General features: G+C 38.7%; 6 non-coding genes across 6 annotated transcripts; all 6 read left to right on the top strand.

The window, feature by feature from the left end:
- The first annotated feature begins 12,535 nt into the window (after nt 1–12,535).
- On the top strand, nt 12,536–12,609 carry trnat-ugu. Its single transcript has one exon. It is a non-coding gene; the product is annotated as a tRNA-Thr (tRNA).
- Nucleotides 12,610–13,766: 1,157 nt separating this feature from the next.
- On the top strand, nt 13,767–13,840 carry trnat-agu. The gene has a single exon. It is a non-coding gene; the product is annotated as a tRNA-Thr (tRNA).
- Nucleotides 13,841–13,955: 115 nt separating this feature from the next.
- trnat-ugu lies at nt 13,956–14,029 on the top strand. Its single transcript has one exon. It is a non-coding gene; the product is annotated as a tRNA-Thr (tRNA).
- A 1,155-nt stretch (nt 14,030–15,184) lies between these two features.
- Nucleotides 15,185–15,258, top strand: trnat-agu. Its single transcript has one exon. It is a non-coding gene; the product is annotated as a tRNA-Thr (tRNA).
- A 115-nt stretch (nt 15,259–15,373) lies between these two features.
- On the top strand, nt 15,374–15,447 carry trnat-ugu. Its single transcript has one exon. It is a non-coding gene; the product is annotated as a tRNA-Thr (tRNA).
- Nucleotides 15,448–16,603: 1,156 nt separating this feature from the next.
- On the top strand, nt 16,604–16,677 carry trnat-ugu. The gene has a single exon. It is a non-coding gene; the product is annotated as a tRNA-Thr (tRNA).
- The last annotated feature ends 1,100 nt before the right edge of the window (nt 16,678–17,777 follow it).

Below are 17,777 nucleotides of genomic sequence, written 5' to 3'. Positions count from 1 at the left end.
ATGGGTTAAAAGCAGAGGTAAATTTATCCAATGTGAGATCAATAAAAGTTCAATTATCAATATTTATTAAATATGGCTTTATGAAAATCTAGGCTGTCTGTCTAAAGCTATGCTAGTTCATTTTCCTATAGGCAAAGTGTAATTGTAATAACTCTGCATCATTAGGGTTCATGTCAGGATCCATTAATAAGGGTCATTAGTTTAACATTTACTTTGTCATATAATAAATAGATTTGGAGTACTAACACCTGCAGTATTGCTTAAAGGGGGGGGGGGGGGGGGGGGGGGGGACACTTGGACGATTTGATACTTTTAAGGAAATCCCACCTCGTGAGAAAGTTCTGCTTTCTTTGCCTCAGTGAATAACAAATTGTGTGGAATGGACTCAACTGGTTCATTGGTAGTGCAGAACTAATACATTGCATGGAGATGAATAGTTGACTTAACATATTGCACCTCTGGTGTAGCTATAAACAATATCACATCCTGTTCTTAGAATTAACTCCTAAATAAGGCCTCCCTTGGTAGGCACCCAATGCTACTTGTATCCGTCTAGTAATCTAGTTGGAGATTAGAAAAAGCATGACATGGAGGCAATAGAGCATAAAATAGCAATTGAGGGAATATATGATGGGAGGACAGTGAAATATAGAGAACATGGTTGTTGGCCTTTCATATTTTAATGAGGGCTTTAATGATGTTCAGTGGCAGTTACACAAGAACTAGCCGGGGGCATTCAAAGGGAATATCGTTAACTTTTCCTGACATGTCCTGTAATAAAAAAGTAACATTCAGGAAAAAAACTTGAACAGCTTTTTTGATGTACTTTAACATTACTAGATTAGGTTTCTGAGGCCCCCAATGGATTAAATAGGGGTATGATTCTTCTTTAGAAATGTGTAATCATGTTGAAACCAGATTTTTTTTTTTATCTCTATCTGAAATCCTTTCAGACCATACATTTCATTTTTAGGTCAGTCACTATTACTAAAGTTGTTTCAATTTCTAAAAATAGAAAAAGGGGCTTTTCATTCTGGTGTTCCCATATCCCAAAATGTTTGCTGAACTTCCTATTTAAATGTTAGATTTGGATCAAACATTTTGGGCCAGTTTTTCCAATCAGAACCCATGGAACATCAGGTCTTGCTTTCACATATTTTCATTTTACAGTATTTATTGGAGTCATCAGGCAGCAACAAAGTTGCACCAAAATCATCCATCCATCCATCCATCCATCCATCCATCCATCCATCCATCCATCCATCCATCCATCCATCCATCCATCCATCCATCCATCCATCCATCCATCCATCCATCCATCCAAGAGAAAAAGGATAAAAGGACCAAAATGCAGAGACGAGGGAGGCAGAAATGGGTTCTTGTAGGTTTAATGGTTTACTAAAATCCAAAAAACCAGGAGACGTCAGGAGAAAACATGGATGGGGAGCCAATTAACAACAAGAAACCAGCACTGAAGAACTGCACAAGGATAGTATGTATGGGATACAGAACAAACACTTGGGTAATATGCTGAGATGGAGCAGGTGTGGATGAAAGACACTATAAGGGAGCTCAGGGAAAGGAGACAGGCACAGAGAGTAACCTAAGACTGTTTTAAGTCGTGGGGAAACGGCCATTCCAACTGTTGCAGTTCCGAATTCTCCCGAGTGGTGCACGACTTTACAAGGGTAAGGGGAATCTGATTGTTCTTTCATCAAGAGGGTGGGATTGTAGTGGTGAAAGCTTCACAAGCAAGTTTGATTGTGATGGAAGCATACATGATTGTGATGGAAGTTTGATAGGAGAGTTTTGTGTAGGAGGTCATGGATGAGTCTCCTCCATCATACATTTTTTATTTAGAGGATGAAAGTAGGGATGAGGATGTTGTGGAAGAGAACGCCAGGGCGGCAGAAGCTTGGTTTGGTGTAGAAGGCTTCCAGCCGTACATGTTTGAGCCCTTGCCTCACAACACTGACAGTTCTGTTAGCTCTACGCCTGCTGAAGACACAGACGTCCATCCCCGTGAACACTGGGACATAACTCAGTGGTAAAGTAAATGATTCTTATTCCTTAATTTAACCGTTGAGTATATTAGGTGCAACATATCAATCAAGATGCTTTGACAAAAAAAAAAAGATTGACAGATGACCAGATGATATATGATTGGCTGAATTTAGGTGTACAGCCTGATGTATAACAAACTAGCCTGCATAAGATAACGGAAAAAAAAAGATTAATTTAAATTTTCTACATTTTGGGACAATATCATCTGATAAAGAGTATGCAAGGGTGTAACTTTGCAATAAACATTGGTGGGGATGCTCTAAGGCTAGTGGTTGATGGACCTACAGCTATTCAACCCCAATGCTTTCAATAGGGTTTATATTTTCCAAAAATTAGCTCAAACACATATTTATTGAACGCTTTACTATTGTTGAGAGGACAAGAGTACCACAATATATTTGTGGTATTTATACTTATAGACAGATGCCTGCCTTTAGTGTATTATTTTATAAAGGGCTCAAAAACATTAATGTATAAAAAATGACGAATAACAGCCGATGCCAACATTAATATATCATGCATCCCTAGTATGGACACAACTTCACTTCCATCAATCCATCCAAGCATGGCTTCCCTTTAAGCTGCATCAGTGATTATCCTCCTTCACAAGCAGCAAAATCTAATTTGTCCCATATGTCATTGACAGCCAAAGTCTATATATTGAACCTTATACTTCAAATATCATTTATAAACTGATCTTTATTTTTTGTGCTTTCATTCTTGCAGGTCTCTTATACTTTAATTTTAAGTCTGTGTCCTGTGAATCTGTCTGTCTCTGGGTTGGCTGGCACAGCTATTTCTGAGTCTTGTTGAGCTACAGGAGAGATATAAGATACAAAAAATATTTTTTGTATTTTATTATAGCATTGCGTATTTTTTCTTGTAAACTTGGGGATACATTTTTTTGCATGTTGCACATCCCAGTAAATCTGTTTCACCTTTAAATCGGCAGCTGTCCCTAATTGTGTCTCTGCTCTGCTTAAAAACAGATTTATTACCTGTCTACCAATATAATGATGCCTGAGAAAATCATTTTCCAGATCTCTATAAGCTCTGCAGTCTGATTCTCTGTTCAATAAGAAAACAACAGATATGTGTTTATTTTAATCTATTACTCTGAGTAATGGTCCTCTGAGAAGCCCAGCTTTTTTAAGTTGTACAAATGTACAATCTGTTGCCATTTTTAGCTGAAAAAGCTCCATATGTGTAACTAACAGGTTTTCGGTGGCATCTCTGATTTTTTTAACCAACTAGTCTCCTAACTTTTACTTAAACATATATCATTGTAGTTGCCGGTTAAAATTCAGAGTGCTGCTGCAAATTTATGTTAAAACGGCTTGCCATAGGGTCAGACGAAACTGGCTGTATGTTAATTCGGCTTGCCATTTGCGGTATCTCTTGTCATCCTCGTAGCTACTCTGTACGCATTGAATAACGACCCCAAAGAACTGGTGAAGATTCTCAGTCATCCAGGTCATAGTTATTTGTTATGTGGGGTTATTCGGTAAAAGTTTAAAAAACAATCCACTGGAAACAAAGTCCAGTGGATTGTTTTTAAACTTTTACCAAATGACCCCAAATAACATTAGGTCACAAAGCGCAGATAAGACGATGTTTCACCGAGAGGTGGGAGTGGAGAGCATTTATGTACATGTTTAAGCCAGAAAATTTGACATTTAAATATGATTTCCCTACAACTGCAAATATGACACAAAATGGAAAATGAACCAAAGATCAACAAAACAGAATTACTGATAACTGAAAACTAAAAACTTAAGTCCCAAAAGGGGAGAACACAACAGAATATTTTTCAGAAAGAAACCCTGATTGATTGTTAGAATGGTCCAGTCAAAAGTTTGATGAGAACCTTTTTCAGAACCGACTGGAAGAGGAAAAAATCCTATGTTTAACAGATGATTGTTGACCATTATGACTGTGTTTAAGCTATTTGGCTTAGAACAGTGAACAGAATATCAGCTTGCAGGCATACAAACAAGTACACACATACCCTAATAAAGGGTCTTTTGGGCTGTATTAATCATACACCACTTTATAACCATTTAATTATTTGTGTGACTTCCAATAATACATACACTAAGCTTTTAATTTTAAAACACAAGACGTTAAAAACTTAAGGGGGATTGAGGATTTTGCAAACTATTGTTTTTTTATTGGCATGAAGCTTTTCCAGCAAAATGTGTTATATCTCTACTTTTTTACTGTTTTATTTACTGTTACAATAAAAAGTATGAGATATTTTTCAGTTGTCCTTTGAATTTTAAGCTATCTATGTTAGCTAGAAAAAGTAGACATAAATCTTTCCTTTTATCTGCAAGAAATACACTATATTGCCAAAAGTATTTGCTCACCTGCCTTGACTCACATATGAGCTTAAGTGACATCCCGTTCCTAATCCATAGGGTTCAATATGACGTCGGTCCACCCTTTGCAGCTAGAACAGCTTCAACTCTTCTGGGAAGGCTGTCCACAAGGTTTAGGAGTGTGTTTATGGGAATTTTTGACCATTCTTCCAGAAGCGCATTTGTGAGGTCGCACACTGATGTTGGACGAGAAGGCCTGGCTCTCAGTCTCCGCTCTAATTCATCCCAAAGGTGTTCTATCGGGTTGAGGTCAGGACTCTGTGCAGGCCAGTCAAGTTCATCCACACCAGACTCTGTCATCCATGTCTTTATGGACCTTGCTTTGTGCACTGGTGCACAGTCATGTTGGAAGAGGAAGGGGCCAGCTCCAAACTGTTCCCACAAAGTTGGGAGCATGGAATTGTCCAAAATGTCTTGGTATGCTGAAGCATTCAGAGTTCCTTTCACTGGAACTAAGGGGCCAAGCCCAGCTCCTGAAAAACAACCCCACACCATAATCCCCCCTCCACCAAACTTTACACTTGGCACAATGCAGTCAGACAAGTACCGTTCTCCTGGCAACCGCCAAACCCAGACCCGTCCATCAGATTGCCAGATGGAGAAGCGCGATTCGTCACTCCAGAGAACGCGTCTCCACTGCTCTAGAGTCCAGTGGCGGCGTGCTTTACACCACCGCATCCGACGCTTTGCATTGCACTTGGTGATGTATGGCTTGGATGCAGCTGCTCGCCCATGGAAACCCATTCCATGAAGCTCTCTGCGCACTGTTCTTGAGCTACATGAAGTTTGGAGGTCTGTAGTGATTGACTCTGCAGAAAGTTGGCGACCTCTTCGCACTATGCGCGTCAGCATCCGCTGACCCCGCTCCGTCAGTTTACGTGGCCTACCACTTCGTGGCTGAGTTGCTGTCGTTCCCAAACACTTCCATTTTCTTATAATACAGCTGACAGTTGACTGTGGAATATTTAGGAGCGAGGAAATTTCACGACTGGATTTGTTGCACAGGTGGCATCCTATCACAGTTCCACGCTGGAATTCACTGAGCTCCTGAGAGCGACCCATTCTTTCACAAATGTTTGTAAAAACAGTCTGCATGCCTAGGTGCTTGAATTTATACACCTGTGGCCATGGAAGTGATTGGAACACCTGATTCCAATAATTTGGATGGGTGAGCAAATACTTTTGGCAATATAGTGTATGTCACATGTTCAACCCCAACAAAAAGTGAGGTGCGTATTATGTTTGTGGAGAGTTAAGAGAATAGGCTGAGGATAGAAAGAAACCTGCAGTTTCTTTACAATTTTATTTGCTTATTTTGGTCAGATAAATGTCATACCACTAGCAAGTTTGATTCAGAGTACTGTTGGGTTTTTACCAGATAAAACATGACACATACCTTTCCCAAAAAGTTAAACTTATTTCATATCAGTGAACAAAAATCAAATTTTACAAAAATGTCATATTTGGTCAACAGTAATTTTCACTGTTGGGACTCTACCTCTTACGTTGGTGATTTGTAAACACTGATCTTCATGTAGGTGAGGCCTACATCAGAGAAAATGTGCTCTGTTTTCATTTTACCACTTGGATAAAATATGTTGTCTTTCTGCAGGCTGGCCAATGTTGTTGAGGTCAACCACTGTCCCATGTTCTCTATTTGTGCACTATAGCTCTCCCATTGTGGTTTACTGAAGCTTAAAGTCTTAGAGATGGAACCATAACCTCTCCAGCCTTAAAGACATTACTGATGCTGTTTCTCATCTCTTCTTTAAAAGTTTGTTTGTTTTTTCAAACTGGGGTTGCAAAAATATCTTTTAGTGAATGATGCTTTCAAATAGGTTCAAATGAAGTTATTTCTTGTTGTCACAGGTCTGGTAGCATTAAGGCACTGGTTTAGCTTCTAGGACTGAAAAAAAGAAATTACATTCTAGGTACAGTATAAAAAGTTTTCCACCTAATCACCTGATAACATATAACATACAGTTGTGGTGGAGCAGGAACATATCATAAATTGTCAGTACACAGGCCCTTGAGTACTGGAATTGCCTATTGCTGATTAGCCCCTTAAATATTACCTAAATAAGCAGATTGAAAGAAATTACTATTACTTTTGTATCAAATGTAGAGGCATTGAAAATATTGGAAATGATTTATTTTGTACTTCTAACTGGATTGTTGATTTTAGAAATATTGAGACTGAAGTAATTGTTATTTGTTTCTTTTTCTACTGTAATGATGGTGCTCATCAAACTCAGCCTAGGTACATGTTTGACAAAAAGAAAGTGGTGGGGAGGGTTCCTATACTTAGAACTCAGGAATAACAATGTCTCATAACAACTTAAAAAAACTGTACTGTAATACAACATTTCAGCTGTCTCCTTCCTTTCAGTGTTGGTGGTTTGCATGCTTTCCAATGAGGATAATTTTTTCCAGCTGAAATCTATGAGCAACAATTCCTGAAGGAAAAGCAAATGTCTAGGGCTAATTTAGAAGGAGGAGAGTTCCCTTGCTATCTGCCAGCTGCTACCAGCCCATTAGAAGAACATATTGCAATGAAATGTCTGCAATTTGAAGAGCTGTAGAGGAAGAATTAACAATACACCAATAGGCAACAAAGGATTGAGCAAACAGATTTGCTCTGCTGCTGGCCCTCTGATGATCTTGATAACCTCTTGCCTGCACACAAAAGGCATAAAGACTGAAAGCAATTCCAAAAGCAGAAGGCCATAGGGGATGCTGGTGACATAGCTTTGAAATCTGATCATGCCAAATAGTCTGTAAAGGCATTAGCAACAAGATAAGCTAGGGAACAGGCTAACTGCTTCGCAAATGATATGATCTCTGACATAATGGAAGGAGGTTTCTGCACACAGATACTGGTGTAAACAAGAATCTCAGAATGTGCAATGTTGTATGTCAATCAGCATTTGTATTGGTCATACTTGCTTGTTTTTAAAGACACAGCACTTTGTATTCAAGAAACAGGAATATGTAGTTGCACATAAAAATATTCAACCTCCAAATGTCATAAACTGATAACAAAACTAAATTTAAAAATTTAGAGATTTAACTGAAAAGATGTGAAATCAAGGTTCCTTGAGTTTTTTTTGAAAAACTTGGCTGCACACGTTTGAAGTCCAACAGTTGAACAATACAATCAGCAAACTTTTTGAGATGTTGGTACACCAGTACTATTATAACCAGTAATGTCTTTCTGTCTGTCTGCCTGCCTGCCTGCCCGTCCGTCCGTCTGTCTGCTTTTTCAAAATAGCTTTTAATGGGAAGTCTATGGATGATAGCCACACCTCCTGTCCGTGGGTGTAAGTAGGTGATGGTAGGCGCTTGCAGTCGGCGTACCAGTTGTCTTGGGCAGACGTGCATTCTGGGTTGGCTTTGGTCCGGTCCCAAACTTTACGGCATGGATGGAGGTGTGACCTGACGGATGGAAAGGCCAAATCTGGGAAAGAGGAGGGGAGAAGAGAGGGCTTGTATCCAAGGGATGCCTCAAAAGGGGACAATCCAGTGGCAGCTGAGATGTGTGAATTGTGACAGTATTCAACCCAGGCGAGATGCTGACTCCAGGTGGTGAGGTTGTGGGAGCAAATGAAAACCGGAAGTGAGAAAGACTTTAGACCCTACGCATTGGCAGAAGTCACGCCAGACCTGGGAAATGAATTGTGGGTCGGGGTCAGAGACGATTTCAACAGGGAGACAATGTAGTTTGAATATGTGGTTGACTAATAACCTGGCTGTCTGGTGATTAGAGGGGAGTTTGCTGAGTGCAATCAGGTGGCAAGTTTGGAGAATCTATGGCTGATGGAGAGGATGACAGTTTTGTGGCTGGATGGAGGGAGACAGGTGATGAAATCCAGGGCGATGTGAGATCATGGGCGACTGTGCGTGGGCAGAGGGTTGGAGGAGACCGGTAGAGGGTCTGCAGGACCCCTTTTTGCGGGCGCAGATTGAGCATGCTTAGACAAACTCTGATACGTCCTTTTTTAGAGACGGCCTCCAGAAGTATTGTCTGAGGAGAGTGATGGTACAGCTTGAGCCAGGGTGGCTGGAGAACTTGAAGGAGTGCCCCCAGCGGAGGACTTGGGAACGAACTGCAGATGGTACATAAAGTCGTCCAGGATCTGGCTCGTTCTCCTGTGCCCTTCAGACCTTCCTCTCTAGTTCCCAGGTAAGGGCACAAACAATGCAGGATGGGAATGATGGGTTCAGGATCTATGGACACAGAGGTGGTGGAGTACTGTCGGGATAGTGCATCAGGCTTTATGTACTAAAAACCTGGGCGGTAGGTAATAGTGAAATGGAAGCATGAGAAAAACAATGCCCAGCGGCTTTGGTGAGAGTTGAGTCGTTTGGCAGATTGGATGTATGAAAGATTCATACAAAGATTCAATTCGAACCCATCAGTTCAAATTATGACATATATATATATATAAATATGGAGAGAGAGAGAGAGAGAGAGAGAGAGAGAGAAAGAAAAAGAGAGATAGATAGATAGATAGATAGATAGATAGATAGATAGATAGATAGATAGATAGATAGATAGATAGATAGATAGATAGATAGATAGATAGATAGATAGATAGATAGATAGATAGATAGATAGATAGATAGATAGATAGATAGATAGATAGATAGATAGATAGATAGATAGATAGATAGATAGATAGATAGATAGATAACAGTGGCCATTAAAATTTCTTTAATCTGGATGATTGTCACTGCTATCTTGGAATTAATCTAGATTAATCTAGATTAAAATGGCTCATTTGAATTCTGCCAACGTGCTTCCTGGATCAGAATCAGAATTTATTCATTAATCACTTCCAGCATTTTTTTTTCTTGCTGTGCAGCTGTGTACAGAAGAGAGACAAATAAGATTATAAGTACAAATAAGATATAACAATAAAATAAGATAAGGATGATATGTGTGTGCTACCTAAATAATAAGTAAAAGTAAGTATTTTAACAGGTTTCTCGGGCCAGGTGCTGCATTAGACCAGGGGTTCATCTCCGGTTTCCAAAATCATCTCAAACTGCTTGAGAAAGCTTTTCTACTATGATAACTGGTGGTGAATGTAAATAATATTCAATAAGACTTTTTTGTTTAAAAAGTGCTTATTTAGATAAACATTAATTCTGAACTGTAGGCCTACATAATAGCTCATGAGGAACGGTTTTCAGTCAGTAGCTTTGTGTCAGTCAGTCCAAGCTTTATTTCTCCTTTTCCACCAGTCACTCATGCCATCATTTTAATGTCTTTTGAGGCTGGAGTAGCTGCCAGGGCTGCTGGACAATGTCTAGATGGGGAAAACATCACCATTTTACCTTAGTTTTGTGTTGGAGTGTTGTTTATGTTGGTAGTCTCTTCATGCTAAGCTAACATTAGGTTTTGAAGGTTTAGTTGTAAGTGTTAACATCGGCACCAAGGAGCAATGACACCGTTATTGGAATAGACCTCGAGGAGCAGAACCCTTCAAGTGAATTTTACTTGGGGCCCACAAATCCCTGGAAATGGCCCTGCAGATAGCTACAAAGTTTCTATCAAGGAAAACCAGCTGATAACATCCGGTCATTAACTTTGCAGGATACATTCCTCCTGGATTAGCATGTGGCAACAGTGGATATTCACTCTCATTTTCTCGATTCTAAAGCATTTTCTCACACTCAGCATGCATGCAGTGTTAGTGGAGGGGAAATACTCCCTTTTAACAGGAAAATACTTCCAGCAGAACCTAAAGCTGTGATTTCAAGAAAAAAGAATTATGCATAAGAAATGAAAAAAAAAGTTAAGCAGACAGGCTCTGAGCCAGTTTGTATGTCAAAAGGATGAAATACAGCACATAGAGGTAGTCACAACAAAAGCTGAACTAATAGCTACATGTATAGGAGAGAAGAAGGGCTAAATACTAACCTTGTCAATCGTGGAGTTCTATGTTAACCACACTTAATGTCACTTACCTCAGTCAACTCAAAAATAACAGTGATCAAATTAGTTCCTTTGTAAATATATAGTGTTTTAAATATTTGTACTTCCTTTTTCAATCACCAGTTGGAGCTTATATAGAAAACCTTGTTGATTTGTGGTGAATTAATTTGTATCCACCATATAGTTTGAGCACATGCGCTGATAACCTCTCGAAACCATTAACAGAAAATTCAGTCAGTTGCTCTCTGGTAAAGCTGTGCATGTACGCTTCCATCAACAAAGTTTTTTCTACCCTGGTTGAGCTTCTATTAGAGGATACTGTGTGGGAGCTGCAAATTCCCCTCGGTACTACAATCTATATGAGGTTCAGTGAGTTAGACAAGCTGTTTTAATCTTCACTGAATAAAATATGTAGGCTGAATTGAGGCTTTCCATTGGCATAGAAGGAGAAACATTTTTGCTAATTTTTTTAATTTAAAAGCCCTTGAGGAATTTCTCTGGCACAGCATATTTTCCTTTATTGCATTACATCCCCTCATATCGATCTTGTAAAACAACTTGAGCTCCTTGACCTCATTTCACAAACAGATGCTATGACATTGTGGGTGCAAATTAAAATTCAAATCAATCTCTTAGGTTGAAAAAAAAAACACTGAGAGGGAGTAACAGTGGGAGACCTGAAAAGCAAAAGGTGTCATCTTCCCCTGTGGAATTTTAATGAAGTAAATTCTTTTTCTTTCCACTGGGAGAAGAGGAAATAGCAGCAGCAATTAATCAGCAAACCATGTCATATGTCAAAGAAGGAGGAGGACTCACATCAGTGCAGAGAAAAAAAAAAGACTGCTACAGCAATTATGGTTGGTATTTTGAAGAATCCCAACAAAGCTGCTGTTAACAAGGGAGGGATTCTATTAGCGTTATAATCCATGGGGCGAAGGTGGATCACAATACCTGAGAAATTAAGAAACAATGTTACAGAAAACATCAAGGAAACTATGTGCCCACTGTTAGAATTTGAGGACTCCAAGTTAAATTGTAAATTGGAACAATATTGCTGAATGAATACAGGAGATGTTGGACTATTTGCACTAGCTGATATAGCTGCATTTTTTTCATTTTATGTATTGGACCAAGGCATTTTTATTGACATCTCCAACAAATACACCAATTCAAATAAGTATTAGGGTTGTATATGTCAAATATCGCCATATTTCATGGGAGCATATATTAAAATATATCTGACAATACATTAAATGTAAAAAAAAAAAATATATATATATATATATATATATATATATATATATATATATATATATATATATATATATCAATCAAAAAACATCCATTGTATTACTTTACTTTAACACTTAAAACTCAAGACACAACTTGGCCCTGCCATATCCAAGAGCCTGCTCTGCAACATCTACAGCAGAGCTATATTATTTTCTCACACTCAGAAATCACAATTTTCGGTAATGTATCAGGATAAATCGTTTCATGGCAAATGAATTGTGATACAGATCCTATTGCCAAATTCAGGCCAGTTCAAACCAACTAATTAGGCGAAGCACAACTGCTTGTGTCCATTTATTTAAATTGGTGCTATATAAATAAACTGACTTGAAATAAAATTGCACTAACAAAATAAATATCTGAGCAGAAATGCTTTGCAAAAATTCTTTGAATATATAGCACAAAGGTGGAGTTGTTGATTTGTGGATTATTCTTAAACAGCTGTATTCATTGAATTCATTGAATAAAAAAACTTATGGCCAAAGTGCCTATCTTATAAACAGGGAATCCTGGCTTCAAATCAGAGCAGAGAAGAGATCTTACTTAAAAATGTATCTGTGCCACATAGCGGGAAAAATGAATTTGACCTCTAGCATTGATACTATTTCATGCTCTTGAGTGAAAGATATTGCAAAGTTTCTTGTGAATTTTTTAAGGGGTTGGAATGTGCTTTGTGACTTAGCTGGTCAAAGCGCCTGTCTAGTAAACAGGAGATTCTGGGTTCAAATCCCAGCAGTGCCTGACCTGCTGTTATGGAAACTTGGCTGATTACTTTTTAAGCATCCTGTTATTTACCATCCTTTTTTTGTGTCAGAATTTATTTATTTCAAAAACATTTCAAAATCTATAAATAGAGGGCGCTGTTGCTTAGTAGGTCAAAGTGCCTGTCTTGTAAACAGGAGATCCTGGGTTCAAATCCCAGCAGTGCCTGAACCCTTGTCATGCGAACCTGGCTGACAAGTTTGGTAAGCATTACATTTCTTGCCATCTTTTTTGTTTTGTTTCAGGATTTATTTGGTTCAAAAATATTTCATCTTCTGTATGCAAATGGCACTGTTGCTTATTTGGTCAAAGTGCCTATCTTTTTAAATAGGAAATCCTGACTTCAAATCACACCAGTGCCTTTTAAATAAGCATCCACTTTGCTGGTCATGATGTTCAGTCTTCTTGTAAAACTTCTTTAAGAACCACATCCAGACATATCATCTGCCTCAATATTTCTGAGTTTGTCCTTCTTAACCATGTAAAACTAAATGATAGGAACCTGTTTTCTCATATGGCGGCACACTCAAACTTATCAACACTCTTTTCCTTGCCCTGCACTTTTCTAAAGGGTGACACAGCAACAAAGTTGTCATGTGCAAAGTACAATGTACTTCTGGATCTCAAACAATTGAATTGTAGCTGATATCTCGTAAGCTAAGCTGCGCTTGTTCTCTGGATCATGCCTTTAAAGCAGCTGCCATTTAAACTTACCATGAACTTTTCTCTCAATTTCAAAGTAGTTCTGGACCAGTGCTTCTGTATCCGTTTTTATGTAAGTGCCTTGTCTGTTCCTACACCGAGTCGGTCGTGCCAGAGTCTTATTAACCCTGAGCATCCCTCTGACTCATATCATGGAAAAAACACTACCAGTAAATGATTTTCGCCTTGGAGTTTCATTACAGATGATTACCTTCTGAAATTCTTTGAAAATTGATTCAACTAACTGCTGGGTTAGGGTGGTAGCAATGCATTTCTTGTCTCATATTGCCGGGCTAACTTCTCAAAGGTTAACAACTAAAGACATGTAACTTTGTGACGCTTTGGCTCGGCATAGACCTGAGCTGTCGCTGGATCATTACAGTACACTTCTTTGAAAGAGTGACAAGGCAAAATGGTCACTATATAAGATAGTTATGTCAGGATGTATTAGCTTCTGACTGTTAAAGCGAAGAGATCTTACTTAAAAATGTATCTGTGCCACATAGCTGGAAAAATGAATTTGACCTCTAGCATTGATACTATTTCATGCTCTTAAGTGAAAGATATTGCAAAGTTTCCTGTGTGAATTTTTTTCAGGGGTCGGAAGTTTATTTTCAAGTTTAGGCGCTGTGGCTTAGCTGGTCAAAGTGCCTGTCTAGTAAACAGGAGATCCTGGGTTCAAATCCCAGCAGTGCCTTACCTGCTTTTATGGAAACTTGGCTTATTACTTTTTAAGCATCCTGTTATTTACCATCCTTTTTTTGTGTCAGAATTTATTTATTTCAAAAACATTTCAAAATCTATATATAGAGGGCGCTGTTGCTTAATAGGTCAAAGTGCCTGTCTTGTAAACAGGAGATCCTGGGTTCAAATCCCAGCAGTGCCTGAACCCTTGTCATGCAAACCTGGCTGACAAGTTTGGTAAGCATTACATGTCTTGCCATCTTTTTTGTTTTGTTTCGGGATTTATTTGGTTCAAAAATATTTCATCTTCTGTATGCAAATGGCACTGTTAATTATTTGGTCAAAGTGCCTATCTTTTAAATAGGAAATCCTGACTTCAAATCAAACCAGTGCCTTTTAAATAAGCATTCACTTTGCTGGTCATGATGTTCAGTCTTCTTGTAAAACTTCTTTAAGAACCACATCCAGACATATCATCTGCCTCAATATTTCTGAGTTTGTCCTTCTTAACCATGTAAAACTAAATGATAGGAACCTGTTTTCTCATATGGCGGCACACTCAAACTTATCAACACTCTTTTCCTTGCCCTGCACTTTTCCAAAGGGTGACACAGCAACAAAGTTGTCATGTGCAAAGTGCAATGTACTTCTGTTCTCAAACAATTGAATTGTAGCTGATATTTCGTAAGCTAAGCTGCGCTTGTTCTCTGGATCATGCCTTTAAAGCAGCTGCCATTTAAACTTACCATGAACTTTTCTCTCAATTTCAAAGTAGTTCTGGACCAGTGCTTCTGTATCCGTTTTTATGTAAGTGCCTTGTCTGTTCCTACACCGAGTCGGTCGTGCCAGAGTCTTATTAACCCTGAGCATCCCTCTGGCTCATATCATGGAAAAAACACTACCAGTAAATGATTCTGGCCTTGGAGTTTCATTACAGATGATTACCTTCTGAAATTCTTTGAAAATTGATTCAACTAAGTGCTGGGTTAGGGTGGTAGCAATGCATTTCTTGTCTGATATTGCCGGGCTAACTTCTCAAAGGTTAACAACTAAAGACATGTAACTTTGTGACGCTTTGGCTCGGCATAGACCTGAGCTGTCACTGGATCATTACAGTACACTTCTTTGAAAGAGTGACAAGGCAAAATGGTCACTATATAAGATAGTTATGTCAGGATGTATTAGCTTCTGACTGTTAAAGCGAAGAGATCTTACTTAAAAATGTATCTGTGCCACATAGCTGGAAAAATGAATTTGACCTCTAGCATTGATACTATTTCATGCTCTTAAGTGAAAGATATTGCAAAGTTTCCTGTGTGAATTTTTTTCAGGGGTCGGAAGTTTATTTTCAAGTTTGGGCGCTGTGGCTTAGCTGGTCAAAGTGCCTGTCTAGTAAACAGGAGATCCTAGGTTCAAATCCCAGCAGTGCCTGACCTGCTGTTATGGAAACTTGGCTGATTACTTTTTAAGCATCCTGTTATTTACCATCCTTTTTTTGTGTCAGAATTTATTTATTTCAAAAACATTTCAAAATCTATATATAGAGGGCGCTGTTGCTTAATAGGTCAAAGTGCCTGTCTTGTAAACAGGAGATCCTGGGTTCAAATCCCAGCAGTGCCTGAACCCTTGTCATGCAAACCTGGCTGACAAGTTTGGTAAGCATTACATGTCTTGCCATCTTTTTTGTTTTGTTTCGGGATTTATTTGGTTCAAAAATATTTCATCTTCTGTATGCAAATGGCACTGTTGCTTATTTGGTCAAAGTGCCTATCTTTTAAATAGGAAATCCTGACTTCAAATCACACCAGTGCCTTTTAAATAAGCATCCACTTTGCTGGTCATGATGTTCAGTCTTCTTGTAAAACTTCTTTAAGAACCACATCCAGACATATCATCTGCCTCAATATTTCTGAGTTTGTCCTTCTTAACCATGTAAAACTAAATGATAGGAACCTGTTTTCTCATATGGCGGCACACTCAAACTTATCAACACTCTTTTCCTTGCCCTGCACTTTTCCAAAGGGTGACACAGCAACAAAGTTGTCATGTGCAAAGTGCAATGTACTTCTGGATCTCAAACAATTGAATTGTAGCTGATATTTCATAAGCTAAGCTGCGCTTGTTCTCTGGATCATGCCTTTAAAGCAGCTGCCATTTAAACTTACCATGAACTTTTCTCTCAATTTCAAAGTAGTTCTGGACCAGTGCTTCTGTATCCGTTTTTATGTAAGTGCCTTGTCTGTTCCTACACCGAGTCGGTCGTGCCAGAGTCTTATTAACCCTGAGCATCCCTCTGGCTCATATCATGGAAAAAACACTACCAGTAAATGATTTCGGCCTTGGAGTTTCATTACAGATGATTACCTTCTGAAATTCTTTGAAAATTGATTCAACTAAGTGCTGGGTTAGGGTGGTAGCAATGCATTTCTTGTCTGATATTGCCGGGCTAACTTCTCAAAGGTTAACAACTAAAGACATGTAACTTTGTGACGCTTTGGCTCGGCATAGACCTGAGCTATCGCTGGATCATTACAGTACACTTCTTTGAAAGAGTGACAAGGCAAAATGGTCACTATATAAGATAGTTATGTCAGGATGTATTAGCTTCTGACTGTTAAAGCGAAGAGATCTTACTTAAAAATATATCTGTGCCACATAGCTGGAAAAATGAATTTGACCTCTAGCATTGATACTATTTCATGCTCTTAAGTGAAAGATATTGCAAAGTTTCCTGTGTGAATTTTTTTCAGGGGTCGGAAGTTTATTTTCAACTTTAGGCGCTGTTGCTTAGCTGGTCAAAGTGCCTGTCTTGTAAACAGGAGATCCTGGGTTCAAATCCCAGCAGTGCCTGAACCCTTGTCATGCGAACCTGGCTGACAAGTTTGGTAAGCATTACATGTCTTGCCATCTTTTTTGTTTTGTTTCGGGATTTATTTGGTTCAAAAATATTTCATCTTCTGTATGCAAATGGCACTGTTGCTTATTTGGTCAAAGTGCCTATCTTTTAAATAGGAAATTCTGACTTGAAATCACACCAGTGCCTTTTAAATAAGCATCCACTTTGCTGGTCATGATGTTCAGTCTTCTTGTAAAACTTCTTTAAGAACCACATCCAGACATATCATCTGCCTAAATATTTCTGAGTTTGTCCTTCTTAACCATGTAAAACTAAATGATAGGAACCTGTTTTCTCATATGGCGGCACACTCAAACTTATCAACACTCTTTTCCTTGCCCTGCACTTTTCCAAAGGGTGACACAGCAACAAAGTTGTCATGTGCAAAGTGCAATGTACTTCTGGATCTCAAACAATTGAATTGTAGCTGATATCTCGTAAGCTAAGCTGCACTTGTTCTCTGGATCATGCCTTTAAAGCAGCTGCCATTTAAACTTACCATGAACTTTTCTCTCAATTCCAAAGTAGTTCTGGACCAGTGCTTCTGTATCCGTTTTTATGTAAGTGCCTTGTCTGTTCCTACACCAAGTCGGTCGTGCCAGAGTCTTATTAACCCTGAGCATCCCTCTGGCTCATATCATGGAAAAAACACTACCAGTAAATGATTTTGGCCTTGGAGTTTCATTACAGATGATTACCTTCTGAAATTCTTTGAAAATTGATTCAACTAACTGCTGGGTTAGGGTGGTAGCAATGCATTTCTTGTCTGATATTGCCGGGCTAACTTCTCAAAGGTTAACAACTAAAGACATGTAACTTTGTGACGCTTTGGCTCGGCATAGACCTGAGCTGTCGCTGGATCATTACAGTACACTTCTTTGAAAGAGTGACAAGGCAAAATGGTCACTATATAAGATAGTTATGTCAGGATGTATTAGCTTCTGACTGTTAAAGCAAAGAGATCTTACTTAAAAATGTGTGCCACATAGCGGGAAAAATGAATTTGACCTCTAGCATTGATACTATTTCATGCTCTTGAGTGAGAGATATTGCA

Source organism: Cyprinodon tularosa, unplaced genomic scaffold, assembly GCF_016077235.1.
Source record: "Cyprinodon tularosa strain WSP-4 unplaced genomic scaffold, ASM1607723v1 ctg594, whole genome shotgun sequence".
NCBI lineage: Eukaryota > Metazoa > Chordata > Actinopteri > Cyprinodontiformes > Cyprinodontidae > Cyprinodon > Cyprinodon tularosa.
The sequence above is the reverse complement of the archived record's forward strand: the minus strand, read 5'-3'. Positions and strand labels throughout refer to the sequence as shown.